This window comes from Ambystoma mexicanum, chromosome 10 (genome assembly GCF_040938575.1).
Source record: "Ambystoma mexicanum isolate Mex_15411 chromosome 10, UKY_AmexF1_1, whole genome shotgun sequence".
NCBI classification, from domain to species: Eukaryota; Metazoa; Chordata; class Amphibia; order Caudata; family Ambystomatidae; genus Ambystoma; species Ambystoma mexicanum.
Genome location: NC_090932.1, coordinates 170,868,098 through 170,890,538, shown reverse-complemented (window position 1 = coordinate 170,890,538; position 22,441 = coordinate 170,868,098).

Here is a 22,441-nt window from a genome sequence, read left to right as displayed (position 1 = left end):
TGCTTGGTTTTGACCATATGATTGGGTTTGAGTACCTCCATTGGTATATCCCTGCTGCTGCTACATATTCTGCTTGGGCTGTTTGACCCCTGATGTCCTCTATGAGGCCTTCTCTGACGAAACCCACCTCTATTCTGTAGGTGCGGGCATTGCGCTCGCCAGTGTCCTTCCTCCTTACAGTACGCACATTGATTTAATCCCAATGACACCCCATGCATATTATTCAAATTTCCCCGCCTTGTGCGTTTCCTCTACCTCTATTGTATCCAATGACCTGCTGCAGTAACACTCCTACTATCATTTGCATCGCTTCTTTTCTCATCTCCAATGGGTACCCATTACATATCTCACTTACTTCCTTTACTGACGTTCTTTTGTTCGACATCCATCGCATTGTTTCCCCTACCCATACCTGCAATCTTTATTTATCGCCTATTTTTCCCGGTACCGGCAAATGCTTTGTACCACCTGGAAAAACTCTCAGCCATGATTTTTTCATATTCAACCTTGACGCCTCCTTCCTACCTTTCTTAATAAACTCTCTACTATACTCAGGTGTAGCAAACATTTCAACATATCTGTCTTCCATTTCATTTTTTACTTCAATCAGTTTGTGCATATGTTTTCTTACATCCTCATCTCTTTGCTCACTGCGTGCTAACTTATTCAAATCTAACAACCGCTGTGGCGGTAAATTCCCAAGTATCTTTTTCCATTCTCCCACCAAAATTTCCCCCATGCATTCCAACACTACCTGTCTCTCATCTCTTCTTCGGTACCCATACAATGAGGCCAATGCTGCCGTCTCATCATTTCCTTCTATGTACATTTCTGCCTCTTGCCGTAATTCAATCTTTCTCTCTTTGCTGATCGCGCTTCGAGTTACCCATCCAAATCCTGTTCCTTCAGCCCCGCCTCTCGCCTCCCCAGTCTCAATTTCGACTTCTGGAGGGGCGGATGGTGCTGAATCTGTCCCTAGAGCGGGAGGTGCGGATGGGACAAGTGACACAGGTGGCATCTGTGAAGGGCCTTGCTGGGTGCTGGGAAATTGTGTGTCCGCGGTTTGCGCTTGTGGGAGTGCTTGCGCTGTGGGCGGGGCTTGGGTTAACGCTTGCATGAGGGGAAGTGCTTGGGCTGCAGGAGGGGGTATGAGAGCTACTGGTGGGGCTGCGTAGTCACTGCTGGCGTGTTTGGTTTCGATTCTGGTTTTGGGCCTCGACCCGTGTTAGTTAACAAATGTTCCATTAATTCATCTGCTATGTGTAGTTCCCGCTGCTGGTATATTCTGTCTATGTTCATCTGGTCCCGTCTCCCTTCCCGTCTTATACTCTCAGTCCACTCCTCCTCTTCCTTCTCTTCTGCTATCTCAAACTTCGTTTTGTGCCTACGCGCATGCTTCTCTCTACTCCTTAGTCGGAGCATTGCTTCCCTCCTCCAATCTTTGACGGTCTCAAAAGCTGCAGGTCGCGCTTTCTTTCTAATCAGCACCCTTTCTAGGTTATCTATCCTCCCAATCTCAAAACTACCATTAATCGGCCACTGATGGTCGGGTTGCTTTCTAGTTTGCCTATGCCAAATTTCACAAAATATTATCGCACCCACACCATATTTTGCATACATATCATAAGCCGGCGTTCCCCCAGGCGGTGCACTTTGGCCATATTCCAAGGACTGTCTACCACAGCTGAAAAGCCACGCTAAAGTGGACAGTACTCCAGGCATGTTTCTTTAACCTTCCCCTTTGGTTAGCCACTTTTACCTGGACGTTTGAGTTTGCAAAATCAACACTCTACCAAAAATCAGGTTTCTCTTTGAATCGGGGAATGACTCACCTGATAAAACAAGTTGCCTGTTCTAACGCAACCTCTCCCCACGTCGTGTCTGCGATCTCTGGCTTCTGCCTCGTCTCGGGACCCTCGCCTCCTTTGCCCTCTGGCCCGGTACGTCGATCAGGGATCAGATGTGTGCAGATCTGCGGAAGGAATCTCTCCTCTCTTCTTCAGGGCGCCCCGTACACTTCTTGATCCCGGCTCGACCGTCCGTCCTCGCCGTTCTTCCGCCTTTACTCCATTACAACGTATACGATGGGGCAAGTGGGGGAGGGTCCCTATTCGGGCGCCATCTTGAAAGGGGCCCCTAGGGGTCACTCGTGCTATGGAAACAAGGCAATAACCATACACAAAAAAATGCGCTAGACACGAGGTTCAAATTCCCAATGCTAGGGTTTATTGCAAGCAAAAGATAGTAACAATTGGCCAATTCTGATCTCACGCCCCGCGACGTGAGTTTCCTAGACCTCGAGTGAAAGCAAGAGAGCGAATTACGTACATCAGTTACATATATACAAAATGCATATCATACAATCAACAAAATCATGTTCAACACCCCTCTTTATTAAGTTCCTTTGAACTCGGGATGACGATGGACATATCCGACGAGTATGACGATCATAATGCTTTCGATGTCTATTCTAGTAACAATGTGCAATTATAAAGTGCGGAGGCATCTTTTAGAACACAGTGGTTCTGTTCTTGGAAGCAAGCCGCACACGGGGGAAGAGCCACATTCCAAGCTTTGCTAGCTATGAGGTACTATTCGTGTCCTGGGAGCCGACACGTTCTAAAAGATTTTGCGAAGGCCATAAGAAAAGCATAATTCAAGCCTTTAACTGTATTATTCTAACATATTCTACCATCGTACGAGACTGGCTGGCAGCTGTGAAGTGATTAAATGCCCTGCAGCTTCCTCCCAAGGCTACAGAGTGGGAACGTGAGCATTCCTCTCTGGGCTACACATGAGGAGTTTCAGCAAACTCTTCAGTCCCGCGACCTTGTCCTTTCATATTCAGACAACAATGTTAACAGTTGAGCAGAGTAAGCAGAATCCGCAAGAATTGCAAGCTGCAAAGCTGTTGTTAGACAGAAAGCAATGAGCAATGGTTAACAAGCAAAATGGCGATTCTTGCTACATTTAAAACGGCCGCTCGTCGGTCAAGCATAGCAGTTTATATTTCTATAATTCGGTGCATAAAACGGTAGGCCCACGGCCATCAAGTTACGTCTCTCATTCAAATGAAGGGTATTCCTTTTTTCAGATTGACAGTCCAGCATCAGGAAGTCAAGTCCACCGTGAGCTTGAATGTTCATGTAGTAGCTACAAAACATGTGAAAAGAAAAAACTCCTGTTTGAGGTGAGGTGCAAGAACATTGAAGAAGTCAGAAGTTCATCATTTAATAGTATTTAATACAGCAAAATGCTCAGAAACATGGGGCCTCATTACGAGTCCGGCAGTAACCGAGGCGGTAAAACCACCTGGTTACTGCCGGACTCGTATTACCATTCCACCTCCGTGATTCCTGGAATTACCGGGGCATTACAACCCCGGTGTCCCGGGAATTCCGGAGGCAGAATGGTGTAAATCCCCATTCCCATTGAGTCCTACAGGACTCAATGGGAATGGGGATCATGGAAACACTGGCACCATCTCGTGATGTGCCGGTGTTTCCTCGTCCGCCTGCAGGCGGGCGGTGGTAAACCCGCTAGGTCAGACCTGGCGGGAACGTCACCTCCCGCCTGCAGGACTTGAGATCGGGCGGTCCGGAATTAACAGTGGCGCCGGGTTTACCGCCACTGTTATTTCTGGACCGCCCGACCTGTAATGAGGCCCCATGGTCTCCAGTCACATGGTCAGATGAAAATAGATACTGGGTTGAGCCGCACTGAAACCAAGAGACAAAGGGCCTCATTACACGGATGGCAGTAAGGGTTTACCGGTACCGGTAAGGGCACCGGTACCGGTAAACCCTTACCGCCTTACTACGAGGTCCCTTTGCGGGTAGGTACTTAACGCCTGCTGTTTAGCAGGCGTTAAAAACCAACCTGCAAAGGGACCAGGGTGTTAATTACGGTACCGCAATTTGCGGCACCGTAATTAGCGCCTTCCCCATTCCCATAGAGCCCTATGGGGCAAAAATGGGAATGGGGAAGGGCAATGGGGGAAGGGGGAATTACCGCCTGCCTACCTTGGAATAGGGCGGTAATTCCCCTTTCCAGCAAGGCGGTGCCAGTATTTTACCAGTATGGACCAAGGTGCTAATAGCACCTTGGTCCTCCGCCTACCGTGTAATGAGGCCCAAAGTATGCCTATACTCCCTTTTATTCTCAGGCACGAAGAACATTTCCAAGGCCAATGATTCAAAAGCTAATTGACAGGCAGACGGCAAGAGTGATGATAGATGTCAGCCTAATTGGGTGGGAAGCTATGGTCATGACCAGCCCACCAGCACCTGAGTGCCAGCCTGCGTGCTGGTAGCGTGTGTGGAATATTACAGAGGGCTACAAGGGTTCCAACCAATTATAGGGGGCCACGTAATAGAGAGCCCAATAGTTTGTATAACCAATGGGACGTTGTTTATTGGATGACTTTTATAGTGACTTGCACTAGAGGAGGGCTTAGTTGCCCATCTGATGTTAGAGACCCAATCACTTTCCCAGAAGAGTATGGAACGTATACCTAGATGTTCCCTCTAAGCCTATCACTTTCCCAAGTAAGTTTTTGTAGTTTGCCACATAGATTGACATCAATGATGACAAGTTTTTACTATATAAAGTGCATTTTTTATGAAACTCGCTGAGTGAGAAGATTGTGAGTGTTCGTTTATGTTTGTTATACTCCCTGTTTTAGACAATGTAAAATAAAACAGATGTACTTTGCCGAAATCCTAAGTCAGTCTGATTATTGATGTTTGAGTATATTCTGCATCCCCATCTATCTCAAAGTATTGCTACCTCGTCTTAAACGGACTAGTGTTGGGAACACAGGTTCACGTGGTAGCAGAGATATGATGGTTAAAGACCCATTGATCTAGTAGGCTTTTAAGGGTCTCAGAAATTGAGTGTCCTCCGCCATTTAGCTGGAGGACCGTGAAGCTCCCTGTAGATAGCAGCCATTAGTAAAAAACGTGCAAGTCACTGAAGACAGGTGGGACGGATCCCTCGTTTCAACGGAATCCCCTCCCGGTTTCTACAAGAAGCTGAGCGGACCAAAGAATGAAGGGTTCCCTGTGTTAATATCCCCACAAAAATATCACCATACAAAAATATCGCCATATTCTTGCGGCGATATTAAGCCATGGAACCTGCATGGGACACCCCCCAATCCCCATATTATTTTAAAGGGAGCGGGGGACACACCCGCAACCCCCGCACCCAAATATTATCCCCACTAAAAATATTGCCTATTGCCGTTTCCAATGACCAAATATACAGCAATATTTTTGGTGGGGAGAATATTACCTGATACCGGCTGAAGCGGCTGGTTGAGGAGGAGGGGATCTCGAGGGTCAGAAGCTGAAAACGCGAATGGTGAGTAGTCAGAGAGGGGGCAAACAATAAATGAGCACTGAATGGGGAAAGTGATAAAGGCATAAAGGGGAAAGAGAAACGGAGGGTTGGTTGGGGTATTTTTATTTAAGGACGAAGAGCACCATAGTTAAGGTATATGGACGAGGAGCGATCCACATGATAAGGCCAGAATCCTTCGTCAGGTGATGTTTTAAAAAGAAATTGTTCTAAAGTCCAAGTGGACATACCTAGGCTACGAACGATCAAGGGTCAATAAAGAGAACAGTTTATACTCTGATGTGAGTCATTATTAGGGGCGAGAGTAGCCATGAAGAGCGTAGGAGGAAGTGTGTGTGGGCCGGCCAGTCTGTCAGTTTGTCTGTCTGTATATTGTATGTGTTATATGTGGTAAAGTCTTTATGATAAAAATTGAAGAACGAAAAGTAATAAGATTATGGAAAAAGGCTGAAATTTGATTATTTATTTATTTTATTGACTGATGGTGTTTATCGAATAGGTAGATTGAAGTAAAGTGAAACATAGAGGTTCGGAGCTGCGTCGATTGGTGCATGCTCGTATTGTATTATTTTTCTGAAAAGTATTTATCTGTTTAAAATAACGATAAGTATTGACAGTCGATTGTGACCTGTCACGATGGAGGATATTACTCTGTTTATACACTTATGCAAACAGCTGCCAAAACACGTACCCACGCTTAAGCAGTACAGTGCAGAATCAGTTAAGGGCACGGCAGATAACATTTTTATGCCATGGCCACACGGGGGATTACTGTCCAAAGCAGTTTTGCAACACATGGCAACATAGTTGCATGCAGCATACAAAGGAAAAAAGCTAGAAAAGAGGTTGGCTAGCTTAGAGCTTTGGAAGATGTACCAGGAGGAACGGGAAGACCCGCCTCCTGAAGACTGGATGCTTAACCAGTGTAAAGAGGCGGGTGTTGAGCCTTCTGCTCCCCCTACCTCACCTGAAGTAAATGGCGATAGTACGAAAGATGAAGGATTGTAACTATTAAGAGAGCTTAAGGCAGCGGCAGGGTATAGCAATCCGATACATAAGCCGCCTGCGTATAGCAGCGACAAGAGTCCAGAAAAAACTCCATAAAGAGATGTGATCCCTAAAGTCCGTAGGGACAAGGAGAGAAGTGACCGACCAGGTAGGTCTTTAGATATAGAAAGAGAAATAAAAAGATGGAAAGGAGAGAAAGACAAAGATGACAAGGTAGCGCTCATACACAACAAATGGATGGGCGGTCAGATATTGCAAAAACTTGATGGGAAAAGCATTGAGGAAGTAAGGCAAAAAGAAGATCAGGACGAGCAAGATAAAAAAGACAGAACGAGAGAAACGATTGAAGAAAGACAAAGCCAAAAAAAAGAGTAGACAAAGGCGGCAACAACTGTATCAAGATGAACAGTTGAGAAAGCAGGAGAAAGCATAGCAGCAAAGAAAGTATGAAAACAGGCAAAAAGCAATATAAGAACAAGAGGCTAGAAAAGAGATGAGAAGAAGAGGAGGAACAGAAATTAAGGGATAAAACAATGCAAAGACATAGCGATGAAGAAGTGCGTAGAGCAAACAAGAGAAGAGAGCTGAAAAGACTGGAAGAGGAAAGGGTTAGGGAGGAAGCAAAGAAACAAAGAGAATTTAAAAAGGAAACAGAACGAAAGAGAAAGCAAAGGGCACGCGACATTGATCGCATGGAGAAAGAGTTGATGGAACCTAATCCAGTAGTGGCATGGGAGGACATAGAGGAGTTCTTCCTGATACAAGAACCAATGCCAGTAGCCTTTAGAGTAGATTAAGAAGATCATTTTGATGTACAAGCTATGGGAGACAGAATCGAGAAGGTTTATCAGGAGATGAAGACAAAAAGTGAATCTAGAAATAAAGGCAAAGATGATAGATTTGAAGATACTCAGTCAAGAGGCAAAGAGGGGGATCTGTTCAACCTCGAGCATAGAGACTTGTTTTTGGATAGGCTGACTTTAACATATCAGACGAAGAAAGAGAAACCTTCCAAGGGGAGGAGGGCGCTAGTGCATGTGGTCCCAAGGGGTGTTCTCCGACAAGTAAAGAAGTGAGATGGTTGGATCTGGACCTACCTAAATCGAGGACGCCAGAGCCCATGGCACGGCCAGATTGCCCTAAAGGGCAAACCCATAGCGTAAGAGGGGATCCGCCACCCTATATGAGCAGATTATGGTCATTACCAGGAAGAAGACGGTGCAGAACCATTGTCCCTGCTATGGACAGGCAGACGATGGGAGACAAGTGCGATTTTGGGATTTTGCAGTTTCCCTTGTTAGAAAAAGGAGGGGCCAGACCTCAGTATATACCGTGGCACCAGATGGATAAGGATAATTTAAGGTGTAAACTCCCAAGTCTGACGTCGGGTGCCGGAAAATGGAGTCGGGTGCCGGAAAATGGATCTATGAATTAGAGAAAATGACAGGAGGAAACACGCTAGCCATAGGGGACATGAAGGGTCTTCTAGCAGCTATCCTTGGAGAGGGGGCTGATGACATTTGGTCAAGAGCAGGATACTCAGATGTCACTGAGCTACACACAGCGCATGACAGAGCCCCGTTTAATAATTGTAGAGTGGCAGTCTGGAAAGCGCTTTGAGTACAATATCCTGATACGTCAGATATGGGAGCTATAATGGCACGAAAGATGCAGGAAGGGGAGCATCCGCTTATGTACATTCAGAATTTTCAAGAGCAGTGGTCTTTGGAAACGCGGGAGCAGTGGGGAAAATCTATACTGGTACTCTATCATATATTATGTCAGGGGCTACCAGACAAGGTACAGAGACAGCTCAAGAAGCTGGTGGTTATGGAGGCAAAACCATGGCCAGAAATACAGCGACCATTGCACATCATTGCCGACTGTTGCAGGAGAAAAATCAAAAGAGAGACGATGCTAGTAAGATTGAGGAGGCTAAGCTAGTACAGAAGAAACTATCAAAGTATGCTATAGAAGGGGCGATGTTAACAAGTGGAGAAGGGCCAGAATCCCAACAAGCAGTAAGCATGCCGCAGGTGAATAACCAACAGCAGTTCGATGAAGGAGGGAATGAATTTGTACCGAGAGGTAGTGGAAGCTTCCATGGAGGAGGCTTTCAGAATAATCAGGGGAATTTTCAGAGTAACCTAGGTGGGTTTCAGACTATGCAGAATGATAATCAAGGCATGCAGGGAGGGCAGATCAGAAGACTCCCTCCTGTATGTTGGACATGTGGAATGACAGGTCATATTGTGTGAACATGTGGGAGCCAAGGGTATGTACAAAATGGGCAGTTCTGAAGAGGGGGGACCGCTTATCCGCCTGCATATAGCCCACAAAGTAGGGACGGGTTTGCCCAAGATCAGACAGTGTATCAAGCACAAGCGCCGAGAATGCAATAGGCTTTGCAACTACAGGAACCACCATTAAATCCGCCACAAGGGCAATCACAGCACGCAACTATGCAGATACAGCAGAGCGGAAATACAGCAGTGTTACTGACTCCTAGGATAGGGAGTGTCACTGTCAAGAGTGGGAATCCTTTCACATGCACAGGAAAGAGTATGTATCCACAATAGGACAGCTCACTGGGTGACTTGATGTGTTCAGTACTATCTGTGACGCCCAATTCTTAAAAGGGACCAAGGGTTGAGGTCACTATTGGAGGCAAATACCTTTCTTTTTTGGTAGACACAGGGGCAACTCGCTTATGTATACAAGGGGGAACATTTTTATTATCGGGTAATGCCATGAATGCTCAAGGTTTCACAGGAGCTACAAGTAAAGTTCCTTTTACTGAGAAATTGCCAGTCTCTATAGGAGAATGTGATATGTCTGTCCCATTGTTGTATTCATGGCAGACACCAGTTAATATACTGGTCCGAGATTTAATAACGAAATTAAACATGACAATTTCTTTCACTGATGAAGGCATTGTGTGTTCAACGCCAGGAATACATTATTTAAACATGGGCAAATTTATCTTGGCATTTACAGGGTAAATAGCCATACAAGTAGCACCTTTAGAACTAGAAGTGTTTCACTATGTGGTACGCATTTTGTTAACATGGCTACCTGGTATAGTGTGTAAGACTATGAGAATACCTGATGAATTTCTCTTTCGGTCAGAGATTCCTATGGACGAAGAGGGGGGACGGGTTTTTCCCTTAGAGTTACAAGCATCTGTAGCGCAAAGAGAATTGGCCATGCTCATAGGATTTGATGATGAAGGCAGATCATGGAGTACAGTGATTGCTATTGGAGAGAGTTACAGATTGACTGATGTCACTGATGAGGACATATTTAGAGATGACACGCATCAGATGAAGAGGTAGTATTCAAAATGAGCATTATATATTGGGTTAAGGCAGAAAGACACGAGGTTCCACAAAGAATGATAATAGTGCGACAGCATTCCGCATTTTTTGATGAAGATATTGCGAAAGTGCCGGTTTCTTTATGGACTACAGACCCCTATGATGTAGGCCTATTAACCTGGTAATGCCGCGGTGAAGAGAGAAGGTGAATGCCCTTCTCCCTCTCCCTCGATCTCTGGCTGTATTTGAAGCCGGAGATCGAGGGAGGTGTCGTTGGAAAGGGGAGACTCTCTCCCCCACCCAAATGGAGTGGGGGCCATCTCATGCAGCCCTCCCTGGGGACAGATATCTGCTCCTAAGAAGAGACCTGAACCCAGGGAGGACTGCATGAGATCCCCCCCTTATCTACCACCAGGGATGGCTGCATGAGAATCCATTTGAGGTGGGGGAGAGGGCCACCACAAACGTCAAAACAGGCCCCCCAATGGATGGGGCAGTAGGTTTTGGGCACCTTGGGGGCAGATTGGCACACTAATGCAGCCATTTGCGGCAAGGGAATTTGGGTAAACAAAGAGAAAAATTTAAATAGGTAGACAGCATTTTAGGGGGGGCTCTGGAGCACCCTAAACCGGCTGGGAATTTTGTAATGCAAAGTGGGTGGCATCTCCCCTCACCCAAAATGTAGTGGGGGCCATTTCATGCAGCCCTCCCTGGGGGCAGATATCTGCTTCTAGGAAGGGATACCTGAACCCAGGGAGGACTGCATGAGATGCCCCCACCTTATATGCCCCCAGGGAGGGCTGCATGAGATGCCCCCCTCCATTTGGGGTGGGGGGGAGGTCCAGCCCCCTTTACATTACATAATTCCCCAGCGGTTTGGGTGCCCCTCAGCCCCCTTAAAGTGCAGTCTACCATTTTCAATTTCTTTCTTTGTTTACCCAACTTCCCTTGGCGCAGATGGCCACATTAGTGTACCAATCTGCCCCCAGAGTGCCCAATACATAATGCCCCATCCACTGGGGTGCCTGTCCCATGTTTTGTGGTGGCCCTCTCCCCCCCACCCGAAATGGAGGGGAGGCACCGCATGCAGCCCTTCGTAGGAGCCCCAGGGAGGGCTGCATGAGGTGCCCCCCCATCCTTTTGAGGTGGGTGTTAGGCAGAAACCTGTGCAGTTCCCTCTGGGACCACTGCAAAAGATTTAGGACTACAGGTGTTTGGCAGTAAACCCACTTGGTAGCAGCCTGTACCACACAGATTCACTTGGTAGCTGTGGCTGAGCAGTCAGACTTCCCTCAAGAAGAGTTAGGCAGTATACAGAGTATTCACAATAGGTCAAGAGAACACAGTAGAACAAGTAAACACTGACCAGGGCTTGGTGTAAAAGAGATATAATTATTTATTTAAAACCACATCTAGAAAATCACACAGGCACTAATAGTAAGCAATTCAAAAACACAGTCACTAAAAGATATACACTCCCTTAAAAGAATATTAGACAAGTCTTAAGAAAAGCCCCACTTATTTTCAGACAGCGGTGAGCGCTTAACATAGATGGCACTCTAATAATTCATTTTAAAAAGGGAGAGAAGAGCAGAGAATAAATTGAAACAGATCCCAACACTTTTTCACGAACACACAAGAGAGAAAGGCAAAGTAGCACCGTGAATTCAGAGTCAATAGGCTGGATCCGCTTTAAGAGAATCAAAACGAAATGTGTCGAAGGTCGCACGGTTGCAGTGCACAAAAAGTCTTGTAACGGTTCAAAAAGGAGTTGGACCAAGGAAAGGGACCAGTTAGAGGGTCAAGGCAGCCAGCCCAGTCCAGAAGGTTAAGGAGTTATTATTACCTTGTTGCAATCTTTAGAAAGGGAGGCCTGGCGGACACGGTACCTTAAAGTGGTGAGAATGCTCCAGCGGGGGCAGTTGTTCCTGGCAGCGGGTGCAAGTCGGTGCTTCGTCAGGGGGAAGAGAGGATCTCGTCGTGGAGGAAGACAGGAGTCCGTTGCACTGCCAGTGAAGAAACCAGCCGCAGAGTTTCTCAGGTACAAGGAGCGGTCCGGTGATTAGCGGTTCAGTGGCTATCTGGCTGCCGGGGTGCTTGGCACGGGCAGTTCGACCACAAACCGGGCTGAGGTGCGAAGAAAGAAAGGTAAACTGGTTGTGCCCACCAGTCAGGGGAAGAAGCCTCTCCAGTCGGGAGATCTTCTCTGTCGGCAGGAAGTGGTGAGTCGGTTCTGAAGGGCTCCACCGGTGGTGTCGTCGTGGTAGGTCGGCTCAGCTTCTCCCTCGTCGGATTCTTAGGTCCTGAGCGACTTCTGAAGTTCCAGTCCCCAAAGCCCTGCTTTTATGCAGAAAACCCCCATTCACTCAGCCTAGCTGTCACTCAAACATGCTAAGTGGTGAGCCGGCCGGCTCACCACTTGGGCCAATCACACAAGAGAGCGACCTGAGTTACCAAGGTAACTCGGTCCAGGGTGCCTAAACCCCCTCCCACATCCCCTGTGGTACCCAGACAGAGTGGCACCACTTTTGGAGGCTTCTGTGGAGAAGCCCGCCAAAAAGTGGAACAAAGGGCTCGACTTGGGTTGGAGTCACAGAAGAGAACACAAACGCCATTTTAGAATCGAGTCTTGGCAAAAAATACCAACCAGAGAATTAATATTAATTAAATAAACCGGCGGTATGTTCGAGGCTCTGAGAATTAAATAATTAAAGTTGGTAGCCTCGAACAATGGGAAAATCCCATTGGAAAATATTTGCGGCCAAATATAAAAAGTAGTTTCCATTGCTACCAGCCAAAACTCGATCAGGGGGGACGGAGACGTGCCCCCTCGACTAACAGACCCCGGGGCAACCGAATTGTCCCGACCAGTATGTCCACAATATGATGGTTTGTACTGGTTTCTGTTAATAATTTGGGACTAGTAAAGCCAATGGTGACTTTACATGCCCTGGGAGACAGTAGTCAGTCCCAGGGTATGGAGTCTATGGTGGGGTGTCACTATGACAGTAGTCAGTCCCAGGGTATGGAGTCTATGGTGGGGTGTCACTATGACACCCCAGTGTTACTGCACGGAAGGTGCTTGTAACACACATAGGAAAAACACATGAGACCCTATGGAGTAAAGGACCTCATAGCCCATCAGACACATTACCAATCAAAGGAATACCATTAATCATGTCCAAGAGTGGGAGAAAAAGAGTCTCACTCTTGGCAGGAGGAAAAAAACTAACTCCAGAAATCCAGCAAAGCTGCTGGGGGACTCACTAGGTTAGGAAATTCAGCCTAAAGAGAGAATTCTCCCTAACAGTGGGGGGCACCACAAAACGTCTGACAGGCCCCCCAATGGGTGGGGCAGTAGGTTTTGGGCACCCTGGGGGCAGATTGGCACACTAATGTGCCCATCTGCACCAAGGGAAGTTGGGTAAACAAAGAAAAACATTGAAAATGGTAGACAGCATTTTAGGGGGGCTGTGGGGCACACCAAAGTGGCTGGGAATTTCGTAATGCAAAGGGAGTAGGGGGCCATCTCATGCACCCTCCCTGGGGGCAGATATCTGCTCCTAGGAAGGGACACCTGACCCCAGGGAGGACTGCATGATAACCCCCCTTATCTGCCCCCAGGTAGGGCTGCTTTTACGCTCACCTGGTATCCACGGGGACGCCACTCAGCCCTGGTTGCTGGATTTGCCCTGGACCCCTTCACGATCCTGGGTGGTGCCTTCGAATAGAAGTCGGGCCTGAAAGCACAGGAGGGCTGATTACAGGATCAGATTTAGGGCCTCGTTACACGGACGGCGGTAATGGTTTACCGGTACCGGTATTTTACCGGTACCGGTAAAACCTTACCGCCTTACTACGAGGTCCCTTTGCGGGTAGGAGAATTTAACGCCTGCTTTTTTCAGGCGTTAAAAACCAACCCGCAAAGGGACCAGGGAGCTAATTACGGTACCGCAATTTGCAGTGCCGTAATTAGCACCTTCCCCATTCCCATTATGCCCTATGGGGCAAAAATGGGAATGGGGAAGGGCAATGGGGGAAGGGGGAATTACCGCCCCACCAACCTTGGAATAGGGTGGTAATTCCCCTTTCCACCAAGGCGGTGCCGGTATTTTACCGGCATGGACCAAGGTGCTAATAGCACCTTGGTCCACCGCCGTCCGTGTAATGAGGCCCTTAGTCTCCTCCCACCTGTCCTGGGTTCGACCCGATGGCCCTCTCCTCACCTTGTTGTAATGTCTGGTATGCTCTCCGTCCTGCCTTCTTGCAGGGGTGCGTAGTCTTCTGCGGGCTTGAGCGACCAAGTTAACTTCACTGGTGCGAGCCCATTCAAGTGTCTTTAAGGTAGGTAAGTCTGATTGCAGCAGTCTTTATATGTCCTTGCCTTTCTTTCTTGTGATTAATGTCTTTTCTTATTCCCCCCTTAGGTGAGCGTAGGTTCAGGAGTACGCAGCTGGGATCGGATTCTTGCCGGAATGGAGGACGCAAGAGCGTACTACAATTCTGGTGGGTAATGCGCGAAGTGAGGCGCTGCTTTGTCTTTTACTTGCTAACCTGTGCTCTTTCTTCCTTTTCAGGTCGCGATGGTCTTTTCTGGCGTGCGAGGCGTTCCGGAATGATGCTGGCCAGAAATGCCCAACCAGGTGAGGTTCTCGTGATGACTAGGGCAAGCACAGTGGTTGACTTGTTTTAACGTTGTCTTCCTTTCTCTCTCCCTCCAGGTTTCTTCGTTCCGGTGCGTTCGTGGTGTCCCAAAGCTGCTAATGACTGGATGGATGACCGCGAGCAGCAGAAGGACGGACGAACGATGAACAGAGGCGGGATGGAATTCGCAGGTAAGTAGAGACTAATAATGATGTCCTTTGTCTCCTCTGCAGGTCTGTTGTTCAAGGATCGCCGGTATCAGGTCGCTGGACACGATGAGCGTTACGCTGCTGGCTGGAGAATAACGCGAAGCACGTTCTGTAACTTGGGTGTGGTTTATTTAGCCCTCTGTAAAGTAGTCCAGGTAAAGTAGTCCGGGCTACCACAACCCAAAACACTGCACCGCACAGTCTGGTTCTAGGAACTAGATTGTGTGGGTGCCTCCATGTTGGCTGCAGGCTCCCCACAGAAAAAGTAGTCCCTTCAAGGGGGTTTTCTATTCTGAACATGAGCCTGGCGCCAAAGGCGCCATGACTAACTCCAGGAGAGTCCAGGAAGATAGTGCAAGGCCCCTGAGGCCCCAATTGAACCCCGAGTCCTGGACCTACCTGGCATGTGGGCATGCCGGTGGAGTTTTGGGTCAAGGGTCGTGACAGCACTCCCCCCCAAGGCCCCTCCCAAGGTGGTTCTTCTGCCTGGTCTGGTTTTGGCTGGAAAGTTCAGATGAAATGTCCTGATCAAACGTGGTGCATGGATGTTCTCGCTGGGTTCCCAGGACCCGTCCTGAGGGCCGTAACCCTTCCAACTAAGTAGTATAGTTTGGACCTGATATATTTAGAATCCAAGATTCCTTTTACTTTGAACTCTGGTTTCCCATCGACCATTACGGGTTCTGGTGGTGGCATAACTCGTGTACCGGGTTGTACCGGTTTTAGAAGTGAGACAAGGAATACCGGGTTAATTTGCATATTGGCTGGTAGTGCTAGCTGAACAGCTGCCAGGTTGATGATGGCCTTGACAGAATAAGGTCCCAAATAGCGAGGACAAAAGGTCCGGATTCCTTTTATGGGTATGTATTTTGCTGATAGCCAAACCTTTTCTCCTACTTGATAGTCAGAGGCCTTCTTCCGATGTTGGTCAGCAAATTTCTTTTGCTTGTGCTTGGCTTGGATTAAATGCCCTGTTGCCTTTTTAAAGGCCTGAGAGATGGTTGCATGAAGACTTTTCACTGCTGGCATTTCTAAACAGGGAGGACTGTCTAGTTCGGAAGTATGTGGATGTCTGCCGTAGAGGGTGTAGAAAAGGGGTTTGTCCAGTACTGGAATGCAATGAATTGTTGTAAGCATATTCTGCTATCCATAATAAATCCCTCCAAGTCCCTTCTACTTGGTGTAGCATACACTGCAAGTATTGTTCAAGAGTCTGGTTGGTTGTCTCTGTTTGACCATCTGTTTGGGGGTGATGGCTGATGGATAATGGTATGTTGATTTGAGCCATAGAACAGCATTTCTTCCAAAAGTTGGACACGAACTGGCTACCTTGGTCAGAAACCAGGACTGATGGGAAACCGTGTAGTTTAATAATATTTTCCAGGAACGCTTTTGCTAAGCGGGATGCATCCGGGAGACCCTTGAAAGGGATGAAGTGTGCCATCTTTGAGAATAAGTCTACTACTACTAAAATAGTATTGAATCCTTGGTTGCGAGGCAAGTCTGTGATAAAGTCAAGAGAAAGTGTGTGCCATGGTGCAGGAGGAATTTCCAATGGCTGCAGAAGGCCAGATGGTTTCTGTTTTAGCTACTTGTTTTGTGCACACACCCCACACGACTGGACATACTGGATGACGTCACGACGCCAAGTAGGCCACCAATAGTTGCATTTCACTTTGGCTAGGGTTTTGGCAATCCCGGGGTGACCCTCCATCAGGGAATCGTGATAATCCGAAACGATTTGCTGTTGTAGCTCCGTTTTAGGCACGTACAGACGTTCACCAAAATATGGCAGCTGGTCCTTAATGGTATATTGTTTTCCTCTAGTATGCCATTCCAGTACGGTATCAGGAGTCATTTCACGTCAAATCTCGTTTCTGAGCTCTGTTTGTATTAAAGCTGTGGTGAGGCCTAAGAGCTTGTCTTCAGGAATCTGGAGTTGCATACACATTCTTGTCAATGCCCATGCGTGATAATGCATCAACTTTCCCATTCCTTACGCCTGGTCAGTAAGTGATCAGATAGTCATATTCGGCAAAGAAAAGGGCCCATCGTAGTTGGCGTGAGGATTGTGCCTTGGCTGTTTTCAAATATTGTAGGTTCCGATGGTCCGTGATTACTGTGACCGTATGTTTGGCCTCCAAGAGATAATGCCGCCATGCCTTGAAGGCGGATTTAATAGCTAGAAGCTCCTTGTCGGTGATGGCATAATTGGTTTCAGGAGGTGAGAACGTTTGCGACCAGAAGGCCACGGGGTGCAACTGGCCAGTTTCAGGATCCTTTTGACAAAGAACAACCCCCATAGCCATGCTGGAGGCATCGGTTTCCACGATGTAAGGGAGGTCCGGGCGAGGGTGTTGTAAGAACGGGGTGGAAGAGAACCATCTTTTTAGTTCCTGGAAGGCCTTTTCGGCATCTTCTGTCCACATGAATTTTTTATTGTTCTTTCGTAGAAGTAATGTGATCGGATGTACAATCTGAGAGAAGTCTGGGATGAACCGACAGTAGAAGTTCGCAAAGCCCAGCATGCTCTGCACTCCTTTTAACAAAGTTGGATAAGGCCACTTGAGAATGGCATCCACCTTGTGTACATCCATTCTGATGCCTTTCGAAGTGAGGATGAAACCAAGGAATTCTACTTCGGTTACGTGAAAAAAAGCATTTTACATGTTTTGCATATAGTCGATGCTGGCGAAGTTTGGCAAGAACGGAGCAGACGTGCTTGACATGGTCTTGTCTCGAGGCTGAATACACTAGGATGTTGTCTATGTAGACCAGGGTGCAAACATTGATCAATTCCCTCAGAACATCGTTCATGAAGTATTGGAACGCTGCGGGGGCGTTGCAGAGTCCGAAAGACATTACCTGGTACTCAAACAACTCATATTTGGTACAGAAAGCCATTTTCCATTCATCTCCCTTTTTAACTCGGACTAGGTGGTACGCTCCTCTGAGGTCTAACTTGGTATAAATATGGGCATCTTTGACTTGGTCTAGCATTTTAGGAATGAGTGGCAGGGGGTAACTATTCTTCACGCTGATCCAGTTTAATGCGCGACAGTCGATGCAGGTCCTCAAATCCCCTTCCTTCTTTGGTACAAAGAATAGGGGACTGGCTGCCGGTGATTTAGATGGGCGGATAAACCCCTTTGCCAAGTACTGGTCCAGATAGGATTTTAGATGCTGGTTTTCTGGTTCTGTGAGCGCATAGATTCCTCCACAAGGGATTTGCGCACCAGGTATAAGGTCAATCTGACAGTCATAGGGCCTGTGCGGTGGTAGTGTGTTAGCTTTCTCCTTCTGGAACACGTCCTGGAGATCTTGGTATTCTTCTGGGAGAGTACTAATTGCGCCAAGTGTAGATGTGACTGTTCTAGAATTCCTAGGGGAGTTGAAACTGGGTTTTTCTTCCGGGTAATAACAACAGGTGGGAGCGCAGTCATCGGGGAAGGTTAACTTTCTTGCATGCCAATATATCCGAGGATTATGAACAACTAACCATGGCATCCCTAATATTAGCCGAAACTAAGGTGCCTTGATGAGATCAAAGGAAATGGATTCCCGGTGTCCGTCCTGGCACAGTAGGGTTACCCCTACTGTACATTGGGTTACTGGGCCAGAAGCAATTTCTGTACAATCCACAGTGGTTACCTTTTCTGTGTTCGGCTTGAAACATAAGGGAAGCCCCATCTCTGCTGCCAGTTCTTGATCAATATAGTTCCCAACTGCTCCGCTGTCTACGTAAGCCTCAATGGCGTGCATCCTAGACTGTTGTTGGTGATTGATTAGGATCATTGGTATTGCAAAATGTGAGGTCGGCGGCTCATTCTCCTCACTCGACCTCTACGTTTGTCGAGCTAGGAGCAGTTTTCCGACTCCTTACTCTCATCTCCTTCCGTGGTTCCTCCAGTCTTTTAGGAAGTGCCCCGGTTTTCTGCAGTACAAACCTAACTGCTGTTGCCTTCTCTGCACGTGCTCTGTGGTATTTTCTGTCATGCGTGGAGCAGCATCCTTAGTCCGCAGATACACGGCCCGAGTGTCTGACCTGGACCGATCCGCCTTCCGATCTTGTAATCAGTGATCTAGTTGCACAACCAGGTTGATGAATTCACTACAGTCTCTAGGAGGAACAACCACCTGGGCCAGGATGTCCTTCAATTCCCCTCGCAGGCCTCAGTGAAACAATGTGGTTCTTTTGTCTTCAGGCCACCTAGCTTCAGCAACTAACCTATTGAAGGTTGCAATGTATGTCAATAAGTCCTGATTCCCCTGCTGGAGTGATAGGAGTTCATTGTCTATAGCTTGTTCTTGGGTATGACAAGCAAAGAGCTTTTCCATTTCCCTTTGGAAGCCCCCAAAGTCACGTAGTAAAGGATCATCATAGCTCACAAGCGGCACTGACCAGTCTGCTGTACTTCCACTCAGGTATGACAGAACAAAGGCTACCCATGCCTGATCATTGGGGAACGCGCCTGGTCTGCAGAGGAAGTGGATACGACATTGATTCATGAATGCAGCATACTTCCTGGGGTCTCTTGAAATCCGTTCCGGTGGTGCTAAAGGAACTACTCAAGGTAGAGTAATCTGCACTGGAGCGGTGGATAACGTGGGTGCTTGTGCCGGTGGGTTGTTTCCAGGCAGTGGAGTTTGTCCGGCCTGTGATTGTAGTACCTGCCTGCTGATTTCTTCGGTGCGATCCTTGGTTACGACTAGATCCCTTCGTAGGGTATTAGTCTCTTGCCTAGCCGAAAGAACTTCGGTGCGCAATTGTCCTAATAACTGAGCCAGTTGCACTATTTCAGATGTCTCCATGGCACCCAGGTGGATTATGTTATAGATGTTATAGAGGCTTCGCGTTCTGTTACGCTCACCTGGTATCCACGGGCACGCCACTCAGCCCTGGTTGCTGGATTCGCCCTGGACCCCTTCCCGATCCTGGATAGTGCTTTCGAATGGAAGTCGGGCCTGAAAGCACAGGAGGGCTGGATTTAGGATCAGATTCAGTCTCCTCGCACCTGCCCTGGGTTCCACCCGATGGCCCTATCCTCACCTTGTTGTAATGTCTGGCGTGCTCTTCGTCCTGCCTTCTTTCAGGGGAGAGTAGTCTTCTGCGGGCTTGAGCGACCAAGTTAACTTCACTGGTGCGAGCCCATTCAAGTGTCTTTTAAAGTAGGTAAGTATGATTGCAGCAGTCTTTATATGTCATTGCCTTTCTTTCTTGTGATTAATGTCTTTTCTTATTCCCCCCTTAGGTGAGCAGAGGTTCGGGAGTGCGCAGCTGGGATCGGAATGGAGAACGCAAGAGCGTACTAAAATTCTGGTGGGTAATGCGCGAAGTGCGGCACTGCTTTGTCTTTTACTTGCTAACCTGTGCTCTTTCTTCCTTTTCAGGTCGCGATGGTCTTTTCTGGCGTGCAAGGTGTTCCGGAATGATGCCGGCCGAGAAATGCCCAACCACGTGAGGTTCTCATGATGACTGCGGCAAGCGCCGTGGTTGACTTGTTTTAACGTTGTCTTCCTTTCTCTCTCCCTCCACGTTTCTTTGTTCCAGTGCGTTCGTGGTGTCCCAAAGCTGCTAATGACTGGATGGATGACCGCGAGCAGCAGAAGGACGGACGAACGATGAACAGAGGCGGGATGGAATTCGCAGGTAAGTAGAGACTAATAATGATGTGCTTTGTCTCCTCTGCAGGTCCGTTGTTCAAGGATCGCCGGTATCAGGTCGCTGGACAAGATGAGTGTTACGCTGCTGGCTGCAGAATAACGCAAAGCACGTTCTGTAACTTGGGTGTGGTTTATATAGCCCTCTGTAAAGTAGTCCAGGTAAAGTAGTCCGGGATACCACACCCCAAAACACTGCACCGCACAGACTGGTTTTAGGAGAGTCCAGGAAGATAGTGCAAGGCCCCTGAGGCCCCAATTGAACCCAGAGTCCTGGCCCTACCTGGCATGTGGGAATGCCAGTGGGGTTTTGGGTCAAGGGTCGTGACAGCTGCATGGGATGCCCCCTCCTCCATTTGAGGTGGGGGGAGAGGTCCACCCCCCCTTTACATTACAAAATTCCCCAGCGGTTTAGGGTGCCCCTCAGCCCCTCCTAAAGTGCAGCCTACCATTTTCAATTTTTTTTGTCTTTTACCAAAGTTCCTTTGGCGCAGATGGGCACATTAGTGTGCCAATATGCCCCCAGTGTACCCAAACCCTACTGCCCCATCCATTGGGGAGCCTGTCCGATGTTTTGGGGTGGCCCTCTCCTCCCACCCCAAATGGAGTGTGGGGGGCACCTCATGCAGCCCTCCCTGGGGCGGATTTCTGCCCCTAGGAAGGGGCAAATGTGTTTTCACTGGGGGCTGAGGTTCAGTAGACCACCAGGGATGGATTGCAAGGGGTGCCATGATTGGAAAGTATTAGTGTAGATTTGTTTTTGCTTGGGTGACCGTAGGTATCAAATGGTTTTTGTTTTGTTTACAGATTTTTCTATGCGACAAGCTGCAACGTTATTTGAGTACTGTTTTTTATTATTCTACGGTTAGGGCCCAATGTCAGTGGGGTGGGTGAGACTGCAATTAATTGTTGGTGGGGAATGGGCCGTCGGGGGAGATATTTTGGTGGGCTGGGACACAATTGCAGGGGCAGGCCACAAGTTGCCCCCCATGCCAGCAGAACATTGGTGTTTCCCTGGGAGTGGATGTCTCCCATGTGGGTTGACGGTCTGCAAGCCCAGGCTGCACCTCTGGCTCTGCTACGTTAGATGTCACCTACGGGGAGGAATGGGGATCCTGCCGGGGCTCCCTGGAGCTGCCGTGGTGCTTAGGGGATGGTACACCCACATAGTAAATGGATGTCCAAGGCCTGGGACATCACCTCCAACCGTCCTGGAGTTGTGACTAGGCTGCATTACAGCTTTTCTGGGGAAGTATTGGCACACTGTCGGGACTCTGTGGTGGGGAAAAGCTGTAACACAGGCCAGCAAGAACTCCAGGACGGTTGGCGGTGATGTCCCTGGCCTTGGACATCCGTTTACCATGTGGGTGTACCGTCCCCAAGCATAGCGGCAGCTCCAGGGAGCGCTGGCATGGGCCACTTCCCTTCCCCAAGGGAAATTCTTCATCACAGCCCAGCCTGCGCTCCACAATGGCCGTGGCTGATGTCCCTAGCCTTGAGCGGCTGTCTCCCATGTGGTTTCACCGGGCCAAAGCTCAGCAACGGTTTCAAGGAGCTCCGGCAGGGTCCCCGACCTTTCCCAGAGGGAGAAGCTGTAACACAGGCCAGCCAGAGCTCCAGGGTGTTAGGAGGTGAAATTCCTGGCCTTGGGCGGGTGACTACCATTTGGGTTGAACGTCTCCATGCCCAGCGTGCTTCCAGGGAGAGCCGGGACATTCCCCGTCCTTTCCCGAAGGGAGAAGCTGTAACGCAGGCCAGCCATAGCTCCAGCAAAGTCGGCGGTAATGTCCCTGGCCTTGGGCACCCTTCTCCCATGTGGGTCTTTGGCGGGGCTTTTGGGTAATACATTCTGGGGAGATTTGCGCAAGTCAGACATCTTTGGATTCCCACGGGTGTCTTCTTTTCATAAATGCATGGGGTTCCCTGTTTTCCTTGGCGGCTTGGACATCCTAGGCCCAAATCTGTATGCTGTGCGCTTGAGCAAAATTCCTGAAATTCTGCTGTGCGAAAAGACTTGGGGTTAGCCGTGTATTAGGCTTTCCCCTTTGCGCCCAGGTAGGTCCACCCACACATGTGAGGTACTGTTTTTCATCGGGACACCTGTGGGAACGCGGAACGGTAGGCCATGTGTTGTTGGGAGCGTGTTTAGGTAGGTGGCCTGAGCGAAATGTATGAGAAGGGAGTAATTTCTTACCTGTAACTCCATTTCTCCAGCGTTGGATCTTTCATGGATTCACATGC